The sequence below is a fragment of the Hemitrygon akajei genome, chromosome 3 (assembly GCF_048418815.1).
Source record: "Hemitrygon akajei chromosome 3, sHemAka1.3, whole genome shotgun sequence".
In the NCBI taxonomy this organism is placed as follows: Eukaryota; Metazoa; Chordata; class Chondrichthyes; order Myliobatiformes; family Dasyatidae; genus Hemitrygon; species Hemitrygon akajei.
In genome coordinates, this window is record NC_133126.1 from 203746019 (window position 1) to 203769931 (window position 23913).

The window sequence follows — 23913 nt, forward strand, 5'->3', positions numbered from 1 at the left end:
CCTTATGCATCTGGCTCATCAGGCGAGATGTAAAGTTGGCTCCCTGGTCGGTCAGGATTTCCTCCGGGATGCCTACACGAAAACAGAGCTGGACAAGAGCACTGATCAGTTTTGGAATGGTTACTGACCGGAGAGGAAAATCTTCAGAAAATCTGTGGCATAATCACAGACAACAAACATGTACTGATATCCTATTGAGCATTTTCCTAGGGGCCCCAGATTTCCATTGCAATCCGATTAAATAGGGTGGTAATCACTGTCATGGATTCGAGGGATGCTCGGTCTGATTTACGGACAGCACTGGTTTTTGACACTCTGGACACGTTTTGCAATATGTCTGCACACTGGTGTACATTGAAGGCCAAACGAACCGAAAGGCCAGCCTGAGATATGTCTTACGGCGACCTAAGTATCCTGCCCAGGGAATGGTATGTACAAGGTGTAGTATAAGTGACATCCAACTGCTTGGCACCACTACCCTCCTTTTGCCTAGATCCTTTCCCTGATAAAGGATGCCGTTGTGAAGGACATAAATCTGAAGCATCTACCTGGGCGGTGTAATTAACAGAGGTTATAACCTTGTTTAACAGTGCCTATAACAAAGGATCAGACTGTTGTAACATGGTGATGTTCTCTGGCACTTCCCACTTTACGTCTGACAAAGCATTTTCAGGCATTTAACAAGATAAAGGTGTACCAGCATGTTTCTCTAAACGCCGTTGCCGACGTGTCTTTCTGGTCCCTTTGGTTCCAGCATTGCACAGACTACCACAAAAGCCTGGCAAAGGCTGCATCCCAGACTGAGCTTGGGTTTTTGCCTGGGACCATGTCAAGACAAAACAAGAGACATGCATTTTCGGTTCCGACACAGGTTCATGAGTATTACAGAAACATTTACCCCTGCGTAGCAGCTCATACAGAACAGGCGAATCCCACCCCAAAAGCGTCTCCACTGGTATATTCTCCACCACCCCCACTGTCATCAGATACTTTTGTCCATCTATCGCCACTGCACGTTCCACCTGTGGCTCCGGCTTACTGTCACCATGTACACATAAAACCTCTGTTCGCCGGCTCCAGTCAATAGCACAGGGCACACAACCTTTTCTTATGAATGACATTGAACTAACAGAATCAAGGAGAGCTGTAAAAAGTTTACCATTAACTTTTACCGGAACAGATCTAGACTCCCACTCCCTGTCCTGGCAGGCACTCTGCTCAACTTGTGTAGGCACATAGCACAGTCCAGTCAGTTTTGGTCTCTTCAGGGGGCAAACAGACGCTTTATGTCTCTGCTGCTGACAATGATAGCGCACCAAAGTCTTCTTAAATGAATGAGCAGGGTGTCCCTTGTCATTTGCCCCCCCCCCTTCCCAATTACCCTCAAAGTTCTTTGTAAAGCTGTCCCTGAGGCGGCTGTAGTCCCTGGAATCCACCCGTGTTGGACGTGACGGGGCACTCTTTCTGGCGTTCAGATACTGCATAGCCAACTTCGCTGTCGTCAGTCCATTCTCCGGTTCATGTTCTCTCACCAACATCCTGATGTCTGTAGGATGCACCTGCAGCAGCTCCTCCATGATGATGGCCGCCCCCAGCTGATCCTTACTTCGCTGCCCTGGCCGCATCCACCTACGATAGAGGCCCTTCAGCCGGTGATACGTCTCTGTCTGATTCTCCCTAGATGGCGATGAGGTGGTCCGGAATCTTTGACGGTCGGTCTCTGAAGAAATGTCAAATTTGGCGAACAGCGCCTCCCTCAGGTCCGTATAACAGTTAGACTTTTCTTCATCCATGGCCGTGTTGGCCTCCAGGGCTTTCCCGGTCAGCAGGGGAATCAGTCGACATGGCCACTCCTCCCTTTGCCACTGCCATGTTTTGCCATGCGTTCAAAACGTAGAAGGTAATTTTCGAAATCCTCACCTTGTTGATACACTGGCATCTTGGATTCCTTACGCTGGACTGCTTGGGGGTCAACAGAAGGATAACCCAGTCTGCCAGTGGAAGACACCAATGATTGCCCAAAGTCGGAGGTGTCATGTGGGCCTCCCCCTGTGGGCTCTGAAGTTGGAAGTTCCTGTCTAAGTTCCCCACCTTCTGCCTTGGTGGACTGCCCTAATGGAGATGGCTGTAGGACAGGATGTCGGGAGGCCTCCAGTGAGATCCTCTGCCCCGCAGCTCTTCCTGAAGAATATTATCTCTCTTGTGCTGGGCGACTAAAAAGTCCCTGAAGAGATTTACCATCTCTGTGGTTGAGGGATCCCTTTCCGGCGATGGCCCAGGCTGCAGCTGTCGGGTTTTGGATCTTGCCACTTGTGCCTCAAAATCTTGTACCTCTGACGTCACCGCTTTTCCCCACTCATCCTCATTGTTCATCCGAAGTTGATGGTTTTCAGACCGTAGCCCAGTTCGTTTTTTAAAAGCACTCTCAGTTTTGCGACTGGCCATCACACCACTGCCACCATACGTCACAAATAACTGTGGGTCAACTGTCTAAGAATAACCAGATGGCTTGAGTCGCAAAAATAGATCGAGAGGCTTTTATTTACAAAAATAGTGGAAAAACAAAAACCTGGACGTCTACATCAAAACAAGAAAAATAATTTTAAAATATACAGTATATATACCGCTTGCAATTGTCACATGTCTGGTAAACAGCCACCCTCAGACTAAACAGAGTTTAAAAAAGAACAAAGCCTTGGTAACCCGAGGCTTATAACTGCCAAGCCCCTCCCCTTAGAGCAACCAACAGCTAATTAACTCAATTATCTTCCATTTCACACAATCTGAAACTCTACTTCCAGTTCTCACAATAAACACATATACCTCATTATAGGAGTTATTTAACCATTTCACGGTTAAATAACTTAAATGCACCCAAAAACTTTACCACAAGATGAGTAATTAGGTAACATAAACCTTGACCTAGTTAAAGATAGTATCCTCTACTATCAGTACACCTGTGCAGGTTGCTGCTCTGTCTATATAAGACAGCTCTATGCAGCAGCTCTGTTTCAGACCCAGTGACTGTGTAGGAGATAAACGTCAGATTATCATGACACTTCGGCAAAACACTTATTGGAAAGATGAATATGAATAAGTTGACCTGAGATAATTAAACTGTGACATAGTGAGTTTCTTTTTTTCATACATATTACTGCTGGGGATGTGCAAAATTGTCACTGTTCATTTCTTGTGATGCGTGCACTCAGCACAATGACAGAGGGGAATAATGTGTATGGATGACCCTTTAAGTGTTTTACTGAATGTGCCATGTGCCGTCCATAGTCAGTGTCGGTCCTTCGCCACACCCTCGGTACGACACACACTTCTCTACTCTTCTCTCCGCTCTGATGTCCCTCCTGACACTTATTCTTGCTAGTGGAACAAATGCCACGCCCACCCCTACGCCGACCCCTCCTTCCAGTCTTGGCCTTGAAGAGTCCCTCCAAATAAGGCAAAAGTTCAGGTGCTAATCTCTTGGGGTCGTTGAGTGCATCCGGTGCTGCCGGTGTGGCCTTCTGTGTATCGGTGAGACTAGGAGACAGCTTCGTCGAGCACTCTCGCTCTCTATGTCACACGTAATACAGTTTCCGGTAGCTACTCACTTCAATGCTACTTTTTATTCGCATTCCAACATATCAGTCCATGGCCTCCTCTACTGCAACGATGACGTCACACACAAGCTGGAGGGGCAACACCTTATATTCTCTGCGCATCACCTCCAACCCGATGGCGTAAACGTTGATTTGTAGAACGCCCTCCCCCATCCTCTGCTTCACGGTTCCCCATTCTTGTTTCACTCTCACCTATAGTATCTGCCCATCACCTCTCTCTGGTTCTCCGTCCTCTTCTATCAGATTCCCTCTTCTCCAGCCATTTATCCAATTCACCAATCAACTTCCTAACACTCTACTTTAAGACCCCTGACCTTCCCGGTTTCACCTATCAACTACCACATTCTACTTCTTACTCCCCTTCCCCATCGTTAATTCTTACTTCTTCCACCTTTCCCTTCTCGTCCCGAACAGAAAGGTCGAATATTTACTCTTTTCCATAGATGCTACCTGGCCTGCTGAGTTTATCCAGAGTTATACATGAGTTGCTTTGGATTCTCGAAGTCTGCAGATTGTCTCGTTCTGCTGTTACCCGTTAGTGTTAGGAACGAATTAAGACAAGTAAAATCGTTTACTTCAGATAGATTGAGGCCGTTCTTTGTTCGGGATCGACCATGGATGTTAATGCTTAGCTGTCAAAGTTATATTTGCAAACCAGTAAGCAGATCAGGGCACTACGATCTGAGACAGCAACCCGTCACCCGTGCTGCAAGCCTCCACCGCACCCCCTCCATGCAGCTGATGAATCGAAGGTAACTCTCGAGAATGATACATTTTGGCGCAGCGGCGACACAGGAGCTGCCAGTCAGCGTTTAACTCCGGCAGTCCAGCTCCGGAATTTTCCCCAGGTATACTCCCGAAATCTTCTGCATGAATGTGTCTAGCCTCAAGGCAGTGGGTATTTGAGATCTGAGTTTTCATTCCACAGCTGTGGAACCCCATCTACCTGGATCCAGGCTGATGTCTATCTTCAGCTCTTAAGCAGAAAGGACCTAATTGGGTTTTCTCGGGACATTTTCTATGTAATACGCTGTAAGGTTTCACTACTACTATAATGGCCTCTCTGTAATGTTTCACTGCTAAGGCTAATGTAATGGCATCTCTGTAATGTTCCACTGCTAATGAAATGGTTTCTCTGTTGCAGCAATGTTTGGGTAATGACTAGAGCATGTTAGCCAATGAGCAGAATGTTGTTCTATTTTGTGTGTCTGGGAGCAGCGATTTCGCGATCTTTCTGGGGGGTAGCTGAGGAGAGACGACGCGAATTGGAGAGTTAGTAGATCACCGTAAGGTGTATACTTGGAGCGAGGGTCCAAAAGTCAGCGACGATTGGAGGATATCGGTGGTGAACGAACAGTCTTATCAATGAGCTCCAACGTTTTCGCGTTAGACTGTATCATGAGAATGAGCCCTTTTCTTTTTTTTTGTTTCTTTACTAACCATATATTCAAATTAAGAAATATAAAGCTCAATCCTGTCATCGCATATTGTGTACAGTTTGTTATTTCGTGGTGTTTGGCCGTCCGGAGGCTATAATCCCCGATATTAAACCGCTAGCCAAACTGGGAGTTGTAATTGTGGGGACAACGCTCGGAGTTGCCTTTGTTGGATGCTGCGTGATTGCCCTGAGCATCAACCACTGGGGATGATATTCGTACTCCGGATGAATTGTTAAGTACTTTTAAAGTTGTGATTGTGGGCGTAGGTTCAAAGTCCCATCTATGGTCGGCTACGCATATTCTCTGGAATGACGACCACGCCTAAAGGGGAAGAGGAGCGTTAGATTTGGGCGGAGCGGACCGCTCAGTTTTTAGCTGAGTGGACGTTACTGATGACGTAAGCGACAGAGATCGGTCGAAAATCTCAATGAGCAGGCCGTTGACAGGCGTCGCGATAGACGTCAATTATATGCAGACACTGGACTATGCTTTTGACCCGACAGGAATCCGTATGGAGCTTGTGGCGCGGTTTCCGATCATCCGTCAGAAAAAGAGGGTGAAGCTTTCTGCTTATATTTTTCGGATAGAGAGGCGGTTAAATTGCTTGCAGCGCAGAGGGGTCATTCGGGCAACGGAAATGGATCACTTAAGAGCGGACCTCATAGCCAGCAGAGCCCTGTCCCAAGACCTCATTGCTTGGGGTCTCAGAGAGTCTTGTCAGACTGTGCATCTTTTGTTGAGCTGATCAGTGAGGTACGGGAAGAGGAAAATGCGTCCGTGACGCTTAAAACCTCTGTCAGCAGGGTACAGTCCTCGGTAGTGATCCCCTGCGACTAATTGCCACGGGTAGCCTATCCCGGGGAATGTTAGAGAACATTCTGGCAGAATTCAGAAGTAAGATATGTCGTCTGTTTTCAGCGGGTATGACTCCACCTCCAGATGATGGAGCTGATGGGGGTGGGGGTGGATCCCTAAAAGGTCGAACAATGCTGGCAGCAGGTGTCACGCTAGAAGGAGTATGAGCCCCCGGGTCCCCAGTAGTAGTGTTCAGAAAGATGAATGTGAAGTTACGGATGTGTGTGATCTATAGGACTCTGAACGGGCGCACCGTCGGTGACAAGTATACTCGCCCGAAGATTGAAGACGCGCTGGCCTGCCTGAGTGGTACGAAGTGCTTCAGTGTGCTGGACTTGAGAAGTGGATATTAACAGAACCCCATGAGTGAGGCTGAAAAAGAGAAAACGGAATTTTTATGTTCCCTGGGATTTTTCCAGTTCGGAAGGTTGCCCCACGGCATCTTGGGAGCCCCTACAACTTTCCAGCTGATCACGGAGATGATCTGGTTAACCTCACAGTGTTTGGATCCACCTAGGAAGAAGATGAAGCGAGGCTGCTAAAGGTTCTCGGCTGCCTGAAAGCTGAAGGGTTACAACTTTCCCTGGACAGGTGCCAGTTCTGCCAAAAGACTGTTAGCTATGTTGCGCACATATTCTCACAGGATAGAGGTCCGGCTAAGATAGATGCGGTGACCACTTGGTCAAGATCCCGGATTGTGAGCGCTCTGCGCTCGTCTCGGGTTCTGTTTTTGCTATCGGAAGTTATTAAGTGACTACGCGAAAGTGAGTCACCCGTTGAATCAGCTACTGTGCGGTTACATTACCTTGGGGAAGAAAGAGAGTGGGAAAAGACAGGAGGATGGGAGAGCATCTTAGCCCGTCGGTGCCCTTTGGACCGAGGTTGGATCCAAAACGGTAAGAGGCTTTTCAGTTGTTAAAGGACGCAGGCGCCGGTGCTGGCTTTTGCGGAGCCCAATTGCCGTATGTACTGTACAGGGATGCCAGCCGAGAGGGCTTAGAGAGCTTCCTGTATCAGGATCAGGTCACAGGGTTGAGACCCAATGAGTTGTTAGCCGTAGTTTGTCTCAGTCCGAGAAATAAAAAAATAACTATCCAACCCAGAATTTGGAATTTTTTTGTGTTAAAATGGGCAAAAGTAGATAAACCGAGTAACTAACAGAAACAACCCCCTAACCGATATCCTGACCTCGGTAAAACTAGATGCCACAGGCTATAAGTGGTTGGAGGCATTGTCTGCCTACGAGTTCAGCCTGAATTACCGGCTGGGATGCATTAACTTTGATGCTGATGCTTTATCCCGAAGGTTGCATGAGGGATTGGACAGGGACGAGGAGTGGGAGAGCGTTCCTGCCCCCAGGGTGAAGGTCATGTGTCAGTTTGCCATCACCGTGAAGGCAGACGGAAAGGTGTTGCAGAATCGAGTGGCGGATCAATTGGAAGCTTCTGATGACGCCATTCCTCAAGTTTAATCCAGCCTGACTGTTCTGAAGACAAATCAGCTGCCGTAATTTAGTTCTGGTCAAGAGGCAGCTGCTCAGCGAGATGATCGGGGCATTGGTACCGTTTGGGCAGCAGTCGCATGAGACCTGGCTCAAGCAGAGAAGACGAAATACGCGTCGGTGCCTCTATTACTACGAGAATAGCAGCGGTTCGAGTTGAAGAACCAGGTCTTATACCGCGTCATGTCACGTTCGGACAGAATTCTGCGTTGCCAGCTGGACTGCCCGAGAAGTATCGGAGGCTTGCGTTGAATTCACTTCATGCTGATTCTGGACATTTGGGGGTGGAAATGACCTATGGACTGCTCAGAGAACGGTTTTACTACCCCCGGATGAAATCGGAGGTCGAAGAATACTGTGAGTCGTGCACTAGATGTATACGGCGTAAGGCACTGCCTAAGCGTGCAGCTAACTTGTCCCACTTGCAGAGAGCGCGGCCACTAGAGCTGGTGAGTATGAATTTCCTGTCAATAGAACCCGATGCCAGCAACACGGTGAATGCTCTAGTCATCACGGACCCCTACACCAGATATGCTCAGGCTTTTCCTACCAAGGACCAAAGGGCATCTACGGCACCAAGGCGTTATGGGAGAAATATTTAATCTATGATGTCCTTCCCAGGCGTATACAAAGGGAGTAGGGACAGAATGAGTTATTGGGCATGTTTGGAATGGAGAAACCCAGGACCACACCCTATCACTTTCAGGGTGATCCCCAGCCTGAGAGGTTTACTCAGACTTTATTCGACATGCTCTGGACCCTGGAGATCTGCAAGAACAGCAGGTAGAGTCAACATATTGGGTAGCTGGTTCGCAGTTACAAATATACCCACAATGAAGCTACTGGATACTCGCCATATTATGTGATGATCGGGTGCGAGGCGAGGTTACCCGTTGCCGCTTGTTTTGGGACAGACGGGGGTGAATTACCACCGAGGACATAGAATCATAGAACCATAGAACATTACAGCACAGAAGCAGATCTGTTGGCCCGTCTTGGCTGTGCAGACCCATTTTTCTGCCTAGTACCACTGACCTGCACATAGACCATATCCCTCCATGCCCCTCTCATCCATGTATCTGGCCAAATATGTCTTAAATTTTAAAAATGAGCCTGCATTCACCACTTCCACGGGCAGATCATTCCATACTCCCACCACTCTCTCTGTAAAGAAGCTCACCCTAATGTTCCCTTTAAACTTTTCTGTTTTTACCCTTAACCCATGCCCTCTGATTTTTTTTCTCCCCCTAGCCTCAGTGGAAAAAGCCGGCTTGCATTCACTCTGTCTACACCCATCATAAATTTATACATTATCAAATCTCCCCTCATTCTTCTAAGCTCCAGGGCATAAAGTCCTAACGTATTCAACCTTTCTCTGTAACTCAGTCTCTCAAGTCCCAGCTCCATCCTTGTAAACTTTCTCTGCACACTTTCAACCTTATTCATAACCTTCCTGTAATTACTTCAAACAACACTCCAAATTCGGCCTCAACAATGCCTTATACAACCTCACAATAACATTTCAACTCTTATACACAGTACTTTGATTTATAAAGGCCAATGTGCCAAAACTTCTTTTTACAACCCTGTCTTCCCTGTGACGCCATTTTAAGGGAATTATGTATCTGTATTCTACTATATTTCTCAGTGTCCTAGCATTTACCTTGTACATATGTTCTACGTTGGTTTGTCCTTCCAAAGTGCAATGCCTCACACTTGTCTGCATTCAACTCCATCTGTCATTTGTCAACCAATTTTCCAGCTGGTCGAAATCCCTCTGCAAGATTTGAAAACATTCCTCACTCTCCACTGCACCACCAATCTTTGTATCATCAGCAAATCTGTTGATCCAATTTACCATATTATGAACCAGATCATTGATATAGATGACAAATAACAATGGACCCAGCACTCGTCCCTGTAGCACACCACTAGTCACAGGCCTCCACTTAGAGAAGCTAATCCTCCACTACCACTCTCTGGCTTCTCACAGTGATCCAAACTCTAATCCAATTTATTACCTCACCATGTATACCTAGTGATTGAAACTTCCTAACTAACCTCCCATGCGGGACCTTGTCAAAAGCCTTACTGAAGTCCATGTAGACAACATCCGCAGCATTCCCTTGTTAAATAGCTCGTGGGTATCTTGTGACTGTCTTATGATCATTATGTAATTGAGTATCTTGTGAACATGATGTAATTGTCTTGTGATGGTGGCGTGATGCAATTTTCCCGCCAGTATGAGGTCACATGATGCAATTTTCCCACCGGTGCGAGGTCATATGACGGCATGTTCCGACAAGTATGTAAGGGGAAACACCTGTTGTGAAGTAGGGAGTTCGATAGTCAGTTCGTTGGTTAGTTTTGCTGCGTATTTGTCTTATAGACAATTGACAACAGACAGTAGGTGCAGAAAGAGACCATTCGGCCCTTCTAGCCAGCACCGCCATTCACTGTGATCATGGTTGATCATACAGAATCATTACCCCGTTCCTGCCTTCTCCCCATATCCCTTGACCCCGCTATCTATAAGAGTTCTATCTAACTCTCTCTTGAATGCATCCAGAGACTTGGCCTCCACTGCCTTCTGGGGCACAGCATTCCACATATCCACCACTCTCTGGGTGAAAAAGTTATGACGCAGTTTCGTTTTAAAGTGGAGTTTTTATTGTAAGGTGCAAAAACCGTTCAGCCGGCAGCTTCACCAATCGCTGCCATTTCTGGTTTGTCGCATCTCTGATTTACCTTTACAGTCTTGTAATGGAGAGTGAGACTTTACCGAAGTAAGAAAACCTGAAGGATAGAGTAAAGTTGGGGTCGTCCGGCTGTTTTGTTAAGGATCGATATTATTGAATCTTCGTTCAGGAATAGTGACTTGCATCTGAGATAACCCCTGCAAGATCAGGAAGCTTTCTGCAGTGTTCACCCTCCAGGAAAAAGGTCAGTTCCTTTAAGCCATTTTATTTCCATCGTCGTGAATCCTTTGTAGCAAGGCATATCTCTGCTGGCATCGGCAGTACCGTCACGTCTTCGAAAAAATCATTTTTCAGGGATGCCTCTCCTTACTGAATGTATAAATCACTTGGACTTTTGAATTTACCACTTTAAGACTGTGTTCTAATTTACCACTTTAAGAAATATTGCAGAGTTTGGCTGTTTGGTAAATTGCCGTATAGCAGTTAACTTCCGGTTAAGTTAGTTGTTTGTTTACTTTTGTTTACTTTTCACTTTTGTTGAGCTGAGCCTAATCACTATTTATGTGTGGTTATAAAACCTGACTCAATTCTATATTCATTGTTACCATCCACATCACACTTCATCTATTTACCTGGTAACCTCCTCGAAAAACTTAATTGATTGCTTAAACATGACCTACCATGCACAAAAGCATGTTGACTCTCCCGAATAATAATAATGATAATTCCCTGTCTACCAAATACTTGCCTGTACCTGTCACACATCTCTCTCTTCTTCTTTATCAGATTCCCAATATCCCTCGAAAACCAAGGTTCCTTATTCTTATTCACGTTGCTTTTAATCCTGATAGGAACATACAAACTCTGCACTCTCAAAATTTCTCCTTTGAAAGCTGTCCACTTACCAATCACATCCTTCCCATAGAACAGCCTGTCCCAATCCCCGGTTTTTAGATCCTTTCTCGTTTCTTCAAATTTGGCCTTTTTTCCAGTTTAGTACCTCAACCCGAGGACCAGATGTATCTTTATCCATGACCAAGTTGAAACAAACGGCGTTATGATCACTAGACCCAAGGTATTCCCCTACACACACACATCCGTCACATGTCCTAAATCGTTTACTAATAGATCTAATACGGTATCCTCTCTAGCTGGTACCTCGATATATTGATTTGGAAAGCTTTCCTGAAAACATTTTACAAACTCTCACCCGCCGAGACCTTTAACAGTATGGGTGACCAAATCAATACTTGAAGAATTAAAATCCCCTACTATCACAAGTTTATGTTCCCTGCAGTTGTCTGCTATCTCTCTGCAGATTTGCAATTCCAATTCTCGCTGACTATTGGGTGGTCTATAATACAACCCCATGAATGTGGTTATACCTTTCTCGTTTCTCAGCTCCACCCATATAGCCTCGGTAGACAAGCCCTCTAATCTGTCCTGTCTGAGTACTGCTGTAACATTTTCCCTGACTAACAATGTCACTCGTCCACCCTTCATCCCTCTGCCTCTATCACGTCTGAAACATCAGAACCCTAGAACATTCAGCTGCCAGTCCTGCCCCTCCTGTTGCAAAGTTTCACTGATGGCTGTAACACCATAATTCCATGTGTCAATCCGCGCCCTCAGGACGTCTGCGTTCCCAACAACACTCTTCGCATTGAAACAGAAAAACCTGAGAAGATTATTATCACCACACCCAACCCTTCTATTTCTGACTTTGCATGAACTTTTAACATTTTTTATTTTCAGCCCCGCTCCACTATCTTCTCTGGCACTCTGGTTCCTATCCCCCTGAAAATCCAGTTTAAACCTTCCCCAATAGCACTAGCAAACCTCCGTGCAAGGATATTGGTCCCCCTGGAGTTCAGGTGTAACCCGTCTCTCTTGTACAGGTCCGACGTGCCCCAGAAGAGGTCCCAATGATCAAAACTTCTGAAACTCTGCCCCCTACACCAGTTCTTTAGCCACGTGTGTATCCTCCAGAGCATCCTACACTTATTCTCACTGGCACATGGACCACGTAGAAGTCCTGATATTACGACATGCGCGGTCCTGCTATTTAACTTTCTACCATGCTCTCGATGCTCATTCTTCAAGACCTCCTCACTCTTTCTTCCCCTGTCGTTTGGTACCAATATGTACCTTGACATCTGGGTGTTCAAACTCGCACTTAATGCTGTGCACGTGATCAGAGACATCCCTGATCCTGGCGCCCGGGAGGCAACAAATCATACGGGAGCCTCTGTCACGACCACAGAACCTCCTGTCTGTACCTCTCACTATCCAGTCCCCCATCACTACAGTTCTCGTCTTCTTCCACCCTCCCTTCTGCATTGCAGAACCAGACTTTGTGCCAGAGTTCCGGCTGCAGCTGCTTGTCCCAGGTAAGTCATCCCCCTAACAGTACCGGTTTATTTGTTTTTGAGGGGAATGGTCAGAGGGGAACCCTGCTCTGCCTGCCCTTTCCGCTTCCCTCATCTGACGGTAACCCAATTACATCTGCCCTGCTCGTTTGGTGTAACTACCTCCCTGAAACGACGATCCATAAACTCCTCATTCTCCCAAATGATCCGGAAGTCATACAGCCCCTGCTCCAGTTCCCTAATGCAGTTTGTTAGGAGCTGCAGCTGGATGCACTTCTTGCAGTGGTCGTTATCAGGGACACCGGAGGTCTCCCTGACTACCCACATCTTACAAGAGGAGCATTCCAACATCCTGCATGGCATTAACTCCAAAACTTACTAGTTAAAAAAGAAATCGAATGGGAAAAAAAAACAACAATAACTTACCGGAAACTACCATCGCCTCTGCCTGTTCACGCCGAAGCCTGTTGAGCCAAAGCCGTCCCACTCTGACTCAGTCCACTCCGACGACGGCCGTAAAGATGTTACCCGCTTCGCTAGACAAAACGTCTTTTATCGTGCGCTAGTTGACCGGCTGTCTTCAGCTCCTCCGCTCCCAATTGGCTGGCCGTTTAAAAAAACTGAAAAAGAACCGCAAACCTTCTCCTGCTCAAGCTCTGATGATGGCCGCTTTGCTAGGGGAAACTCCTTTTATACTCCTCTAGCTGACCGGCTGTCTGCAGTTCTTCCTTTTTCACTTGGTTGGCCGTTTTAAAAACTGAAAAAAAGATCGCGAATCCTGTCCTTCTCAAACTCTGATGATGGTAAGCTCTGATGTGTCATATCAGACACATACTTATCCGAAGTATGTGTCTGATATGAACAGAGAGCTGGAAATGTGTTATGAAATAGCCGGGGTCGCTGCTGCCAAGCAGAATCAAGGAAATTTGAGGAAGTATGATCAAAAGGTGAAGTTCTCCCAAAACCTGCCCGGCGACTGAGTCTTCATATGAAAGTTTGGGCTACCTGGAAAGCATAAAGAACAGAATGTGACACCTACCGTTCTGAGCAGCTCGGTCACTGCTTTGTACAGCTGGATTGGACTTTGTGTTTTGCCCTTGTCTGTAGCTACTGCATCTGTGAGATTATGTGTCCAACATAGATATCAGACGTGTTGCAGAACTGGCACTTGTCCACAGAAAGTTTTAACCCTTCCTCCATCAGTCCGCTCCGCACCCTGAGTCGTTTGCTTCATGTTCTTCCAAAGGAGATAAAAAAAATTAACGAGTCATACAAATACACCAACACTTGGCGCAAATTCATATGCCCCACCGTCTTCTCCATGACCCTCTGGAAGGAGGCAGGAGCTCCCAATATGCCCTGGGGCATCCTTTCGAACTGGAAAAGTCCCAAAGGACATGTAAATGCTGTCTTCACTTTGTCGTACTCACTCATTGGGATCTGGTAATATTCAGTCCTCAAGTCCAGCACACTAAACAACTTTGCCTCACTCAGACAGGCCAGCGCGTCCTCGACCATTCGGACCGTATACTGTTCAGGGACAGACCGCCTATTTCGGGTCGTATAGTCCACACACATGCGTACCATTTCCGTTCCTCTTCCGGGACACATCTATTGGGGACGCATTAGGGCTTCGGGATTCAGAGATGATCCCAGCTTCCTTCAACTTTCTCAAGTGCCGTCGCATATCTTCCACATCTGCAGAGTCCAGTTGCCGCGACCTCCCTCTAAACGGGAAGTCCACTGTCACCCGGTTGGTGTGGCGAGTGTTCTTGTAAAAACCCACATCAAACTTGCCAAGGGGGAAAAAAAAAACACCTTCCAGGTTCAACATCTTCTCGACCCGCCCTTGCTTCCAAGCCGGCGGCACAGGAGAGTTCCCAAAGTTAAAGGCCTCAGCAGTCAACTTGTTTCTGTTGTCCACTGAGCTGTCGGTTGGGCGACTCGCTTTTATGACAATGCCCATCTTCAGCATGGGGCCAACACAACTGCAAACACGAGGAGGATGTTGCGATTATTTGTTCAGAAAATTATATCGTCATAGTGTTATAGACGGCGAAACAGACCATTCGGCCCACCGACCCGTGTCGATTTAATAATATTCCTAGCCCGATCTGTTCTTACCCGGTTCTTAGCTCTTCAATTCGCTCCCACCCACTGACCTATCCAAATTCGTCTTAAACGCTGAAATGAATCTGTTTCCACCAGTTCCACAGGCATGTCGTTCCATACTCTCACCCCAAACTGAGTGAAGTAATATCCCATCATATTCCCCTTAAAAATTTCATCTCTTACCCTTAAACGGTGACGTGGAGTTCTATGGAGAAGCACTGTCGACGTCTCGGCTCGAAACGTCGACAGTGCTTCTCTTATAGATGCTGCCTGGCCTGCTGTGTTCCACAGGCATTTTTTGTGTGTTGTTATTTGAATTTCCAGCATCTGCAGATTTCCACGTGGAGTTCTATTCTCCCCCACTTTCAATGGAAAAAGCCAACTTGAATGTATCCTGTCGAAGCCACCCAGAATGGTGAATATTGTTAACAAATCTCACCTCATTCTTCTACATTCTAATGTGTAAAGTTCTACTTTAATTGCTATAAACGTAATGACCTGCATTTGGAATATTACACTAAAATGATGAGTTGAAATTATTTTACAGAAATCTGGCCATCGAAACCGCTGATTGAGGAGGCCACGAATGAGAAGACAAACAACCAATTTCCAAAAGCCTCCAGTACTGATATTTTAATTATTCAAAATAGGCAACATTTATACATTGTATTTTTATGCTTCTTGTTTTAAGGCGTTTTCTTTGTTCCTGGTCTCAGAAGGATGCACACTTTTCCTCCCATAATTTCTCTTTTCTTCTGTCAGTTTCCTTTTTGTAGTGTCAGTACAAGAGACCATTGAAATACAATGTAGGCCATGAAGTGATCCAATTGGTTGCTATAGCAAAGCAATGGAACAACCTTGCAGAAGGATCTTTCATCAAAAGTTCGAGATAGATAAAATTTAGAGAGTATCGCCACGTTTAACTGCAGAAGGAACGAAATGTGTGTACCAGATATTACCAGCGTATGGCTCAGTCGTTTGTAAAATAATTCACCGTTAAATGCAAAGAGCATAATGGCGCATTATAAATTCTGTTGCATCTTATGCATAATTCTGAATTCCAGCGTGACAGGGTAATATCGGACAAAACATACCTATATGCATATATGTTTTCAAGAAGATTGATTCCACTTATATACCAAATTAAAATATTGGCAGAGTTGATCAATATATTCTGTCTAACGTGTTAATTATCTACTTTATTGTTCGCATTCTTCCAGGAACAATTAGTATCCCAAAACATTAAATACGTGACTCAACAGAATAAGTTGAGAAGGAGATGTGGATACATAAGACGTCCAGTGCAATTTAGTTCTGAAATAAGAACTTGTGTGTCTTTTGTTTCAGACCTGCGGCTCGTGGCGGGGTTCGATAATTGCTCTTGAAGAATTGAAGTATTCTTCATTTGGCCGTGGAGAACGGTATGTGACGATTCATGGGACAGGCACGATGCTGCTGTCGTATGTCGCCAATTAAACAGTGGGGATCCAGTCCTAGCTTACGGGGGAATGCTATTCCCTCTTAGAAACGGTACTATTTGGATGGAAGAGGTCAATTGCAAAGCGAGTGAGAATTTTCTGTGGGATTGCCAGTTTTCTGAATTGCATCGTCATGACTGTGGACACATAGAAACCGTCGGTGTGATATGTTCTGGTCAGTAATCAAATTATGTTGTTACTTTTCGTCAATTCCACTTATTCTCTCGTTCTATCACTATCTTTGTAACACAAACCATTAATGAAACCCTGATATATTCGAATAGGTATCAAAAAATAACGTTTCCAGCATTGGTTGTCCTAGTCCTCAGCTGCTTGTTCCGTTCTACATATATGTACAACACAATTGTATTCCTCTGCATATCTGTATTTCTTATTTGAGCATGTATAAGCCCGTGACTTATATCCAACTTTCAATCTTCTTACATTTTAAATTTTTACACACTATTTGCAGCCCTGTGTCAATGTTGGTATTCCAATTGTAATCCTTATAATACTTCCATATTCCGGTGAGATTAGCATTTATATACCTTTATCCTCACTGAGCAGTACTTTTAAATTTACGTTTAATATCATAATGTTCAGAATTAACATTTAATCTTGACAAACGTAAAGTGACAAATGTCTCTTAATGCAGACTGACATGTTTGTCTGCTCTGACACCTGGATCATTGATTTAATGCAAGGTATATTTTGTAATTTTAACTTACTAAGAGATAAAGCACGGTCACAAGCATTTTTGGCCCAATTGCACCCAGGTGTCCAATTCACCGCATAACCGCAACATCTTTGGAAAATCGGAGGAAATTCACGCTGTCGGGAGGGGAGGGTTGGTGGTGGGTACAAGCTACTTTCAGACAGTAGTGGAATTGAACCGAGGTTTCTGGCGCAATGAGCTTCCGTGCTGCTCCTCACAAGATATATTTAAATTTGTTTAACGTCTTTCTTTCAGTGGACCAGCCACATACTCCTACTTTTAATAGTCTGAGAGCCTTCATTTACCTCATCCCTTTCATTCTTGGTTCTATTCTGGTTCATCGTTTCCTTCTACCTGATCAAAAGCCAACGAATAATGTTCCAGAATGGTTGGTAAATCTATTCTCATAAGTCTTGATGACCAATTGTGAACTAATTTAACATTCATCATGTTAATTCATTGCTATATGCTATGTTCCATGAATTGAACAACTGAAAACGCATAAATAGACATTAGGTAGCCGTCGAGAATACACAGGTCTCGACTATTTATGCGCAGATAGTAAATCTATTTTCCCTGTAAAATGTGCTAGAAAATACAAGTTGGTGCAACAACACAGTTTGGAGGTTAATGTTGCATGCAACGTATGTAAAGAGAAATGATGTTGTCAGGCTTATCTGCTGGCTATCTGGACGGATGGACCGCACATGGAAGTAAAGAGAAGGGTGTTGCAGAAAGAAACACATTCTGGGAATTGGGATGACATTATTTCTGAACTCGTATGCTACCTCATATTTCCCATTTCAGCCCTGGTATAAGTACTCAATATATCTACTTGATCTATGACTCTTATCATTTTTGCATGCCTTCAACAAGCCATTTCTTATCGCTCTTCGCTACAGAGAGAACACACTAATCCGCTTACCCAATGTTTAGCAGATAATCCTGAATACTGCTGCATGTTGAAGAATTAATGCTTAAGAGAGAGCAGTTAGTACAGACAAATATTTCAATGTTGTTGAGATGATGTAAGGATTATTGGTTCACTGAGAGCGAATCGTGGACTTTGGAACTTATGCAGACGAATTTGAAGAAGCACAGACGATGTGCTGGTTTTATTTTCAATTTTACCACAGAAAGGTGGGTTGCGAAGAATGTTTCTAGGAAAATTTTATGAAGTCACAAAATCGGAGGCTGTTAATTGAGTAATGTATTCTTAATATTTGAATATGTCTACATGTTTGCGCGGGTGAGCTTTTGTTTCCCTTTCTGACTGTTTATCAGTCTCTCTCTCTCTCTCTCTCTCTCTCTCTCTCTCTCTCTCTCTCTCTCTCTCTCTCTCTCTCTCTCTCTCTCTCTCTCTCTCTCTCCATATATATCTATGTTTGTGTATGTTCATTGTGGAGATACAGTGGTGTAACTGCCAACAACGGACAGGAATACGGACTTCAGCCTGCAATCAGATCAGCCTTGATAGATGTCAGGACATCGGGGAGTTCAAAGACCACCTCCTTCTCCTTATACCCAGTGTGCGTGGAATGGGCTACCGGTGAGTGAAATAGGCTGCCGGCGACGGTGGTAGTCATAGCCGAAGGGTAGGAGTGGGGACGAGATCCCGCTGCAAACAAAGGCGTGCGTCTCAAACAGCCTTTGACAACCAAGTCCAACTTGCGGCCTTCAGTGTGCTATTGCTCTTATTCCCGGAGGATCTATTCTCACTGATAGGAGAAGGGGCAAAGGCGGGCCAATAGCGCCTTAAAACCCGTTCCACCGGGTAGCTGGGGCTCGTTAATCACTGATGGCAGCTCATCTAAGAGGGAGAAGCTCCGACTTCAAACCTGCGCTGCTTTGCGTCTATACTCGCTCACGGTACAGTCTTTGAGAGTAAACCCTGAAGAAAACTCTGGAGTCGGAGTCCGGAAGACGGCCGGCTGCTGTACCCAGCACCGGCACGGCAACTCCTGTGATGCAGCTGGCACCAAACTGATCGAATTTCGTCTTTCATTTGGACCTGTCATCAGCATGGAGAGCGGCGTCCCTCTGCATGGGCAACAGACGGACCTCCATATCAACTCTACTCTGACTTGCGCCCTGGAAAAGCCGCTCTAGCTTTGCTCCAGTGACTACCAGAGGCGCAGTTTCCATGGTCGACCACGACAGACGGAGGCCACAGACAGTGGTAGAGGTAGATACGGTAGGGTCTTTTAAGACGCTCCAGGACAGGTAAATGCAGTTTCGAAAAATAGAGGGCTATCGGTAACCCTAGGTAATTGCTCAGGTAAGGACATGTTCGGCACAGCTTTGTGGGCCCAGAGCCTGTGTTCTACTATATGTTTTCTATGTTTCTGTGATACTGGTGTGTACATAGTGGCCTAGATATTCCAGCCGGCACAAAGGGCACATATATCCCATCTCATTAAATTTAACTACCAGACATTAGAACTTTCTGGATTGTGAGAGCTTTGAGTGTGGAATAAAGCAACAGCATAAAATGTCGCAGTGATTCTAAGGATACTGACAAAGCAGAGGGACAACAAAAAAGGCTGGAGGAACTGGGCCTGTCAAGCAGTATCAAAAGAGGGAAAAATAACTTAAGTTTCGCGCCGAGACCCCTCATCAGGACTGGAATATTTGAGAAGATGCCAGAAAGACGAGGAACGGAAGTGGGTGGCTTGTATTTAATTTTTTATTGAAGAGGACTCAGGGAGAAAGTAGATATGTGATGTAGGGAATTGAAATGATAACCTCTGAGTTATGCATTTATTGTGTGTGAGCTCGGAAGGTTATTGACCCAAAATCAATTATCAAGAGAATATCGAATCCTCAGCAGGTTAGCAACGGCAGAAGCCGAGGGATCTGGTTTCTGCCGAAACAAAGGTCCAGCTAAATCTGTGACTACCTACGGATGCTCACTACTAAAATCGAGACGAGAAGACTGCAACTAGCGGAGAACTGTCTACGTCACCCTGAGCTACCTGGCAGCCTAGTCATCACATGGGAGCCCAAGCAGGGTAAGATGAAACCTGGGCGCCCTCCCAAGACCATGGTCAATACGCTCCTAGAAGATAGCTGCGTAACGTAGATGAACTGAGCACACTGATAAGGGATAGGGAGGAGCGGAGAGTCCATCATCGTGCCCGACGCCGGCCCCTAAGCCTGAGTCGACGGAAGAAAGAAGAAGGAAAGAAATCATAGACTCATGGGCTGGTCTGTTATGTTCCCTCTCTTTTTGCAATTATTTTTTCCATCAACTTTTATTGCAATATAATAGTTTTGACGGGTATGTATTGCAATGTACTGCTGCCACAAAGCAACAAATTTCATGGTATATACGATTGATATTAAAAACGACTCTGATGATTATTCTAAACGATCAGATGCCGCTGGATGTAAAGAAAAAGAGGGAAATAACGAGTGAAATATCCGTTTGTTTTGTTCATCGAATGGTTTTCACCTTTTTTGGTATTTCAGGTGATAAGAAGTCACGGCCTTCTATACCCATGTTTCCTGAACCGTTTTGTGAGGAGATCGCCATTCAGGAGACTGTGCCAAGAGTCGGTAATTATGATTAAACAGTATGCACTGGATGTCTTTCAATGTTAGTTAATAATTCCATATTATGTCCAGATTTTCTTTTCATCAGTAGATTCACAATTCTTCAGCTCAACAGATAAGGCTGAGCTAGAGCTTTACTCTTTGGAGAGAAGGAGGATGAGAGGTGACATGATAGAGGTGTACAAGATATTTTGAGGAATAGACAGAGTGGACAGCCAGCACCTCTTCCCCAGGGCACCACTGCTATGTACAAAAGGACATGGCTTTAAGTTAAGGGGAGGGAAGTTCAAGGGGGATATTAGAGGAGGTTTTTTTCACTCAGAGAGTGGTTGGTTCGTGGAATGCATTGCCTGAGTCAGTGGTGGAGGCAGATACACTAGTGAAGTTTAAGAGACTACTAGACAGGTACATGGAGAATTTACGCGGGGCTTTATATGGGAGGCGGGGTTTGAGGGTCAGAACAACATTGTGGGCCGAATGGTCTGTAATGTGCTGTACTATTCTATGTTATCTATGTTATAAATCGGAATATTATCTGGCCAGTGATTTGCCTGGCTTCCAAAATGAAAACATGGACGTTAAGTTCGATAAAAATTTACCCCACAATAGTCTCGTCAGAAGAGTCTTAGAACCAGACGAAAGGACATTGCAACACACTACAACGAAAATGTTTAAAATGGAATCAATCAAGGGCAGTTAGAGAAAACTTCAATTGGAGCAGATTTTAGCCTAATCATTTTCCAATAGCTACAAAAGCTAAGAATAACAGGGACAACAAAATAGCCGAAACAATATTTCAGATCGAAACCGTTTCAGCAGGAACATCTCAACCGAAATACAGACGTTTCTGGACACAAATCTCGTTAGCATGCAAACAATTCGATCACGATTTCTTTCAAAGATGTACGCATTAACTATTACTGTTATTGATGCTTTTATCTCTGATGCTTTGCCGTAAATTTTGAAATGCCATTACTTTCCTCAGACAGAAAAATGATTCATTACAATGGGTAATTACAATTTCTTCCAGGTGAGGCGACACTTCACCCGTGAGTCGGCTGGTGCGGTATACTGCGTCCGGTGCTCCCGGTGTGGCCTTTTATATATTGGTGAGACCCGACGCAGACTGGGAGACCGTTTCGCTGAACACCTATGCTCGGTCCGCCAGAGAAAGCAGGATCTCCCAGTGGCCACACATTTTAATTCCACGTCCCATTCCCATTCTGATAAGTCTATCCTTGGCCTCCTCTACTGTCAAAATGAATCCAAACTCAGGTTGGAGGAACAAAACCTTATATACCGGCTGTGTAGCCTCCAAACTGATGGCAAGAACATTGACTTCTCTAACTTCCGGTAATGCCCCTCCTCCACTTCTTACCCCATCCCTGACATATTTAGTTGTTTGCCTGTTCTCCATCTCCCTCTGGTGCTTCCCCCCACCTTTCTTTCTCCCGAGGCCTCTCGTTCCATGATACTTTCCCTTCTCCAGCTCTGTATCACTTTCGCGAATTACCTTTCCAGCTCTTAGCTTCATCCCATCCCCTCTGGTATTCTCCTATCATTTCGCATTTCCTCCTCCCCACACCACTTTCAAATCACTTACTATATTTCCTTTTAGTTAGTCCTGACGAAGGGTCTCGGACCGAAACGACGACAGTGCTTCTCCTTATAGATGCTGCCTGGCCTGCTGTGTTCCACCAGCATTTTGTGTGTGTGTTGTTTGAATTTCCTGCATCTGCAGATTTCCTCACGTTTGCTCATTACAATGGGTGATAGTTTTAAAGTTACGACTGAAGAATCTATCCCTGCCTTCTTTGAAAAAATCATACTAAAGAAGTTGCCGGAAATGTCTCATGATGGTTACCTGGTCTCGCAAGGACAACTGTAAAAACATAATGTGTACGTTCAACGGTGGCATAGTCATTACGTACCCTATTACCATTAGCTGTAGTCAACTAGACGGGCCACAGAACATGGAACTGGGCAACAGACGAATTTCTGGTTCACTGTTATGCCAAACAAATTAAAGTAGTGATTATACCTCCAGCTTAAATGTCCCAAAGAACATTATACACTTTTTTCACTGTGTTCTATCGGCAAACCACTCCGAATCCATACAGACAAGTCACCATTGACCTTACCCACTTTAATCTTCTAGATAAGCCCAGTATGTGAGACATAGTCAAACACCTCTCTATAAATTACATACAGACAATTTCCTCAGATCTACCTTCATCAATTACCTTTGCCTACCCGAAAATCTCAGTCAAATAAGACACAGCCTTTCTGGCAGTAAGTTATGATAACTCTTCCCAATTAGACTGTGCTGATAAATCCTATCCCGATGAATGTTTTCCAATATCCTCTCTGCAACTAACGTGACCGTAACAGGTCTATGGTTTCCAAAGTTATTCCTGTGTCCTCTGTTGAATCGCAGAACATTAATTAATTTCAGTTTGCTGCGATATCATTTGCTCTAGATAGGACATGAAAACCTTGGACATCGTACCTTTCTCAACATGTAGCGTAGCTGCTATCGTGCTTGGTGGAATTTATCTAACTTCATCCTCTTCAATAGATCCAACAATACGTCTCCTTTTTTATCCAAATTTAACAGCATATTAGAAACCATCTTATCCATCACGTCCTTCTACTTTGTAGATACCAGCGCACAGTCAATTACACATTCTCCACTTCCAAACACACATTTCCTCCTGTATCCTTGACAGGTTCAAGCCTCTCCCTGGCAATCCTTTTGCTCTTGGTTTATATATAGAATATCTTACGGTTTTCTTTAATTCTGCTTGTCAACGTCATTTTAGAATTCCTGCTGAGCCCCCTAATCTCTTTCATTAGTCCTTTCCTATCTTTAAATATTCAAAGGTTCATTTTATGATCTAAGCATGTAAGTAGACATAACTCTAAGAATTGTCTTCTCCAGATAGCCATAAAATACAGAAAGGCGTAGAGGTAATACAGGAAACTATAAAGGTCTAGAACCCTTCTTCTTTGTTATCTTGAAGGGATCGATTTTATTTTAGTTTCCTTTCTATGCTTGACTATAGAGAGCAACTCTTTGGATATCCGAGGTTCCTTTTTTTTGCCACCATGTCGTTCCCTCTTACTGCTATCAGTGCAGTTTTTATTTAACCACCCTCCACATCTGCGTTATGAACTTGCCCTAAAATAGCTGTTCTCAATTAATTCTCTCCACTACTTGCTTAATCATTTTGTAGTTTGCTGCTTCTTGTCTAATGATCTCAGGCAAGGTCAGTGATCATCATTTTCTCAGGCTACCATAAACTTTGTCTTGGGCATTTCCCCATATATTGTCTCCTACTGAATAGTAAGTCACCTGATTGATCTCATTCCCAAAATCAGGTTCAACATTGTTCCTCCTTTGTTAGACTCGACTTACTGATTGGCATATATTCAATGTACCTACAAGAGTAGTAAGGAGAGTGATATATCTGCGACGAAGAGACACCCGAGGCTTTTCCACAGTATATGAATCATGAGTAAAATTAACTTTCTGGTAATTCCCAGGTGTATTCCCTCACGATATAGATCCTTTCT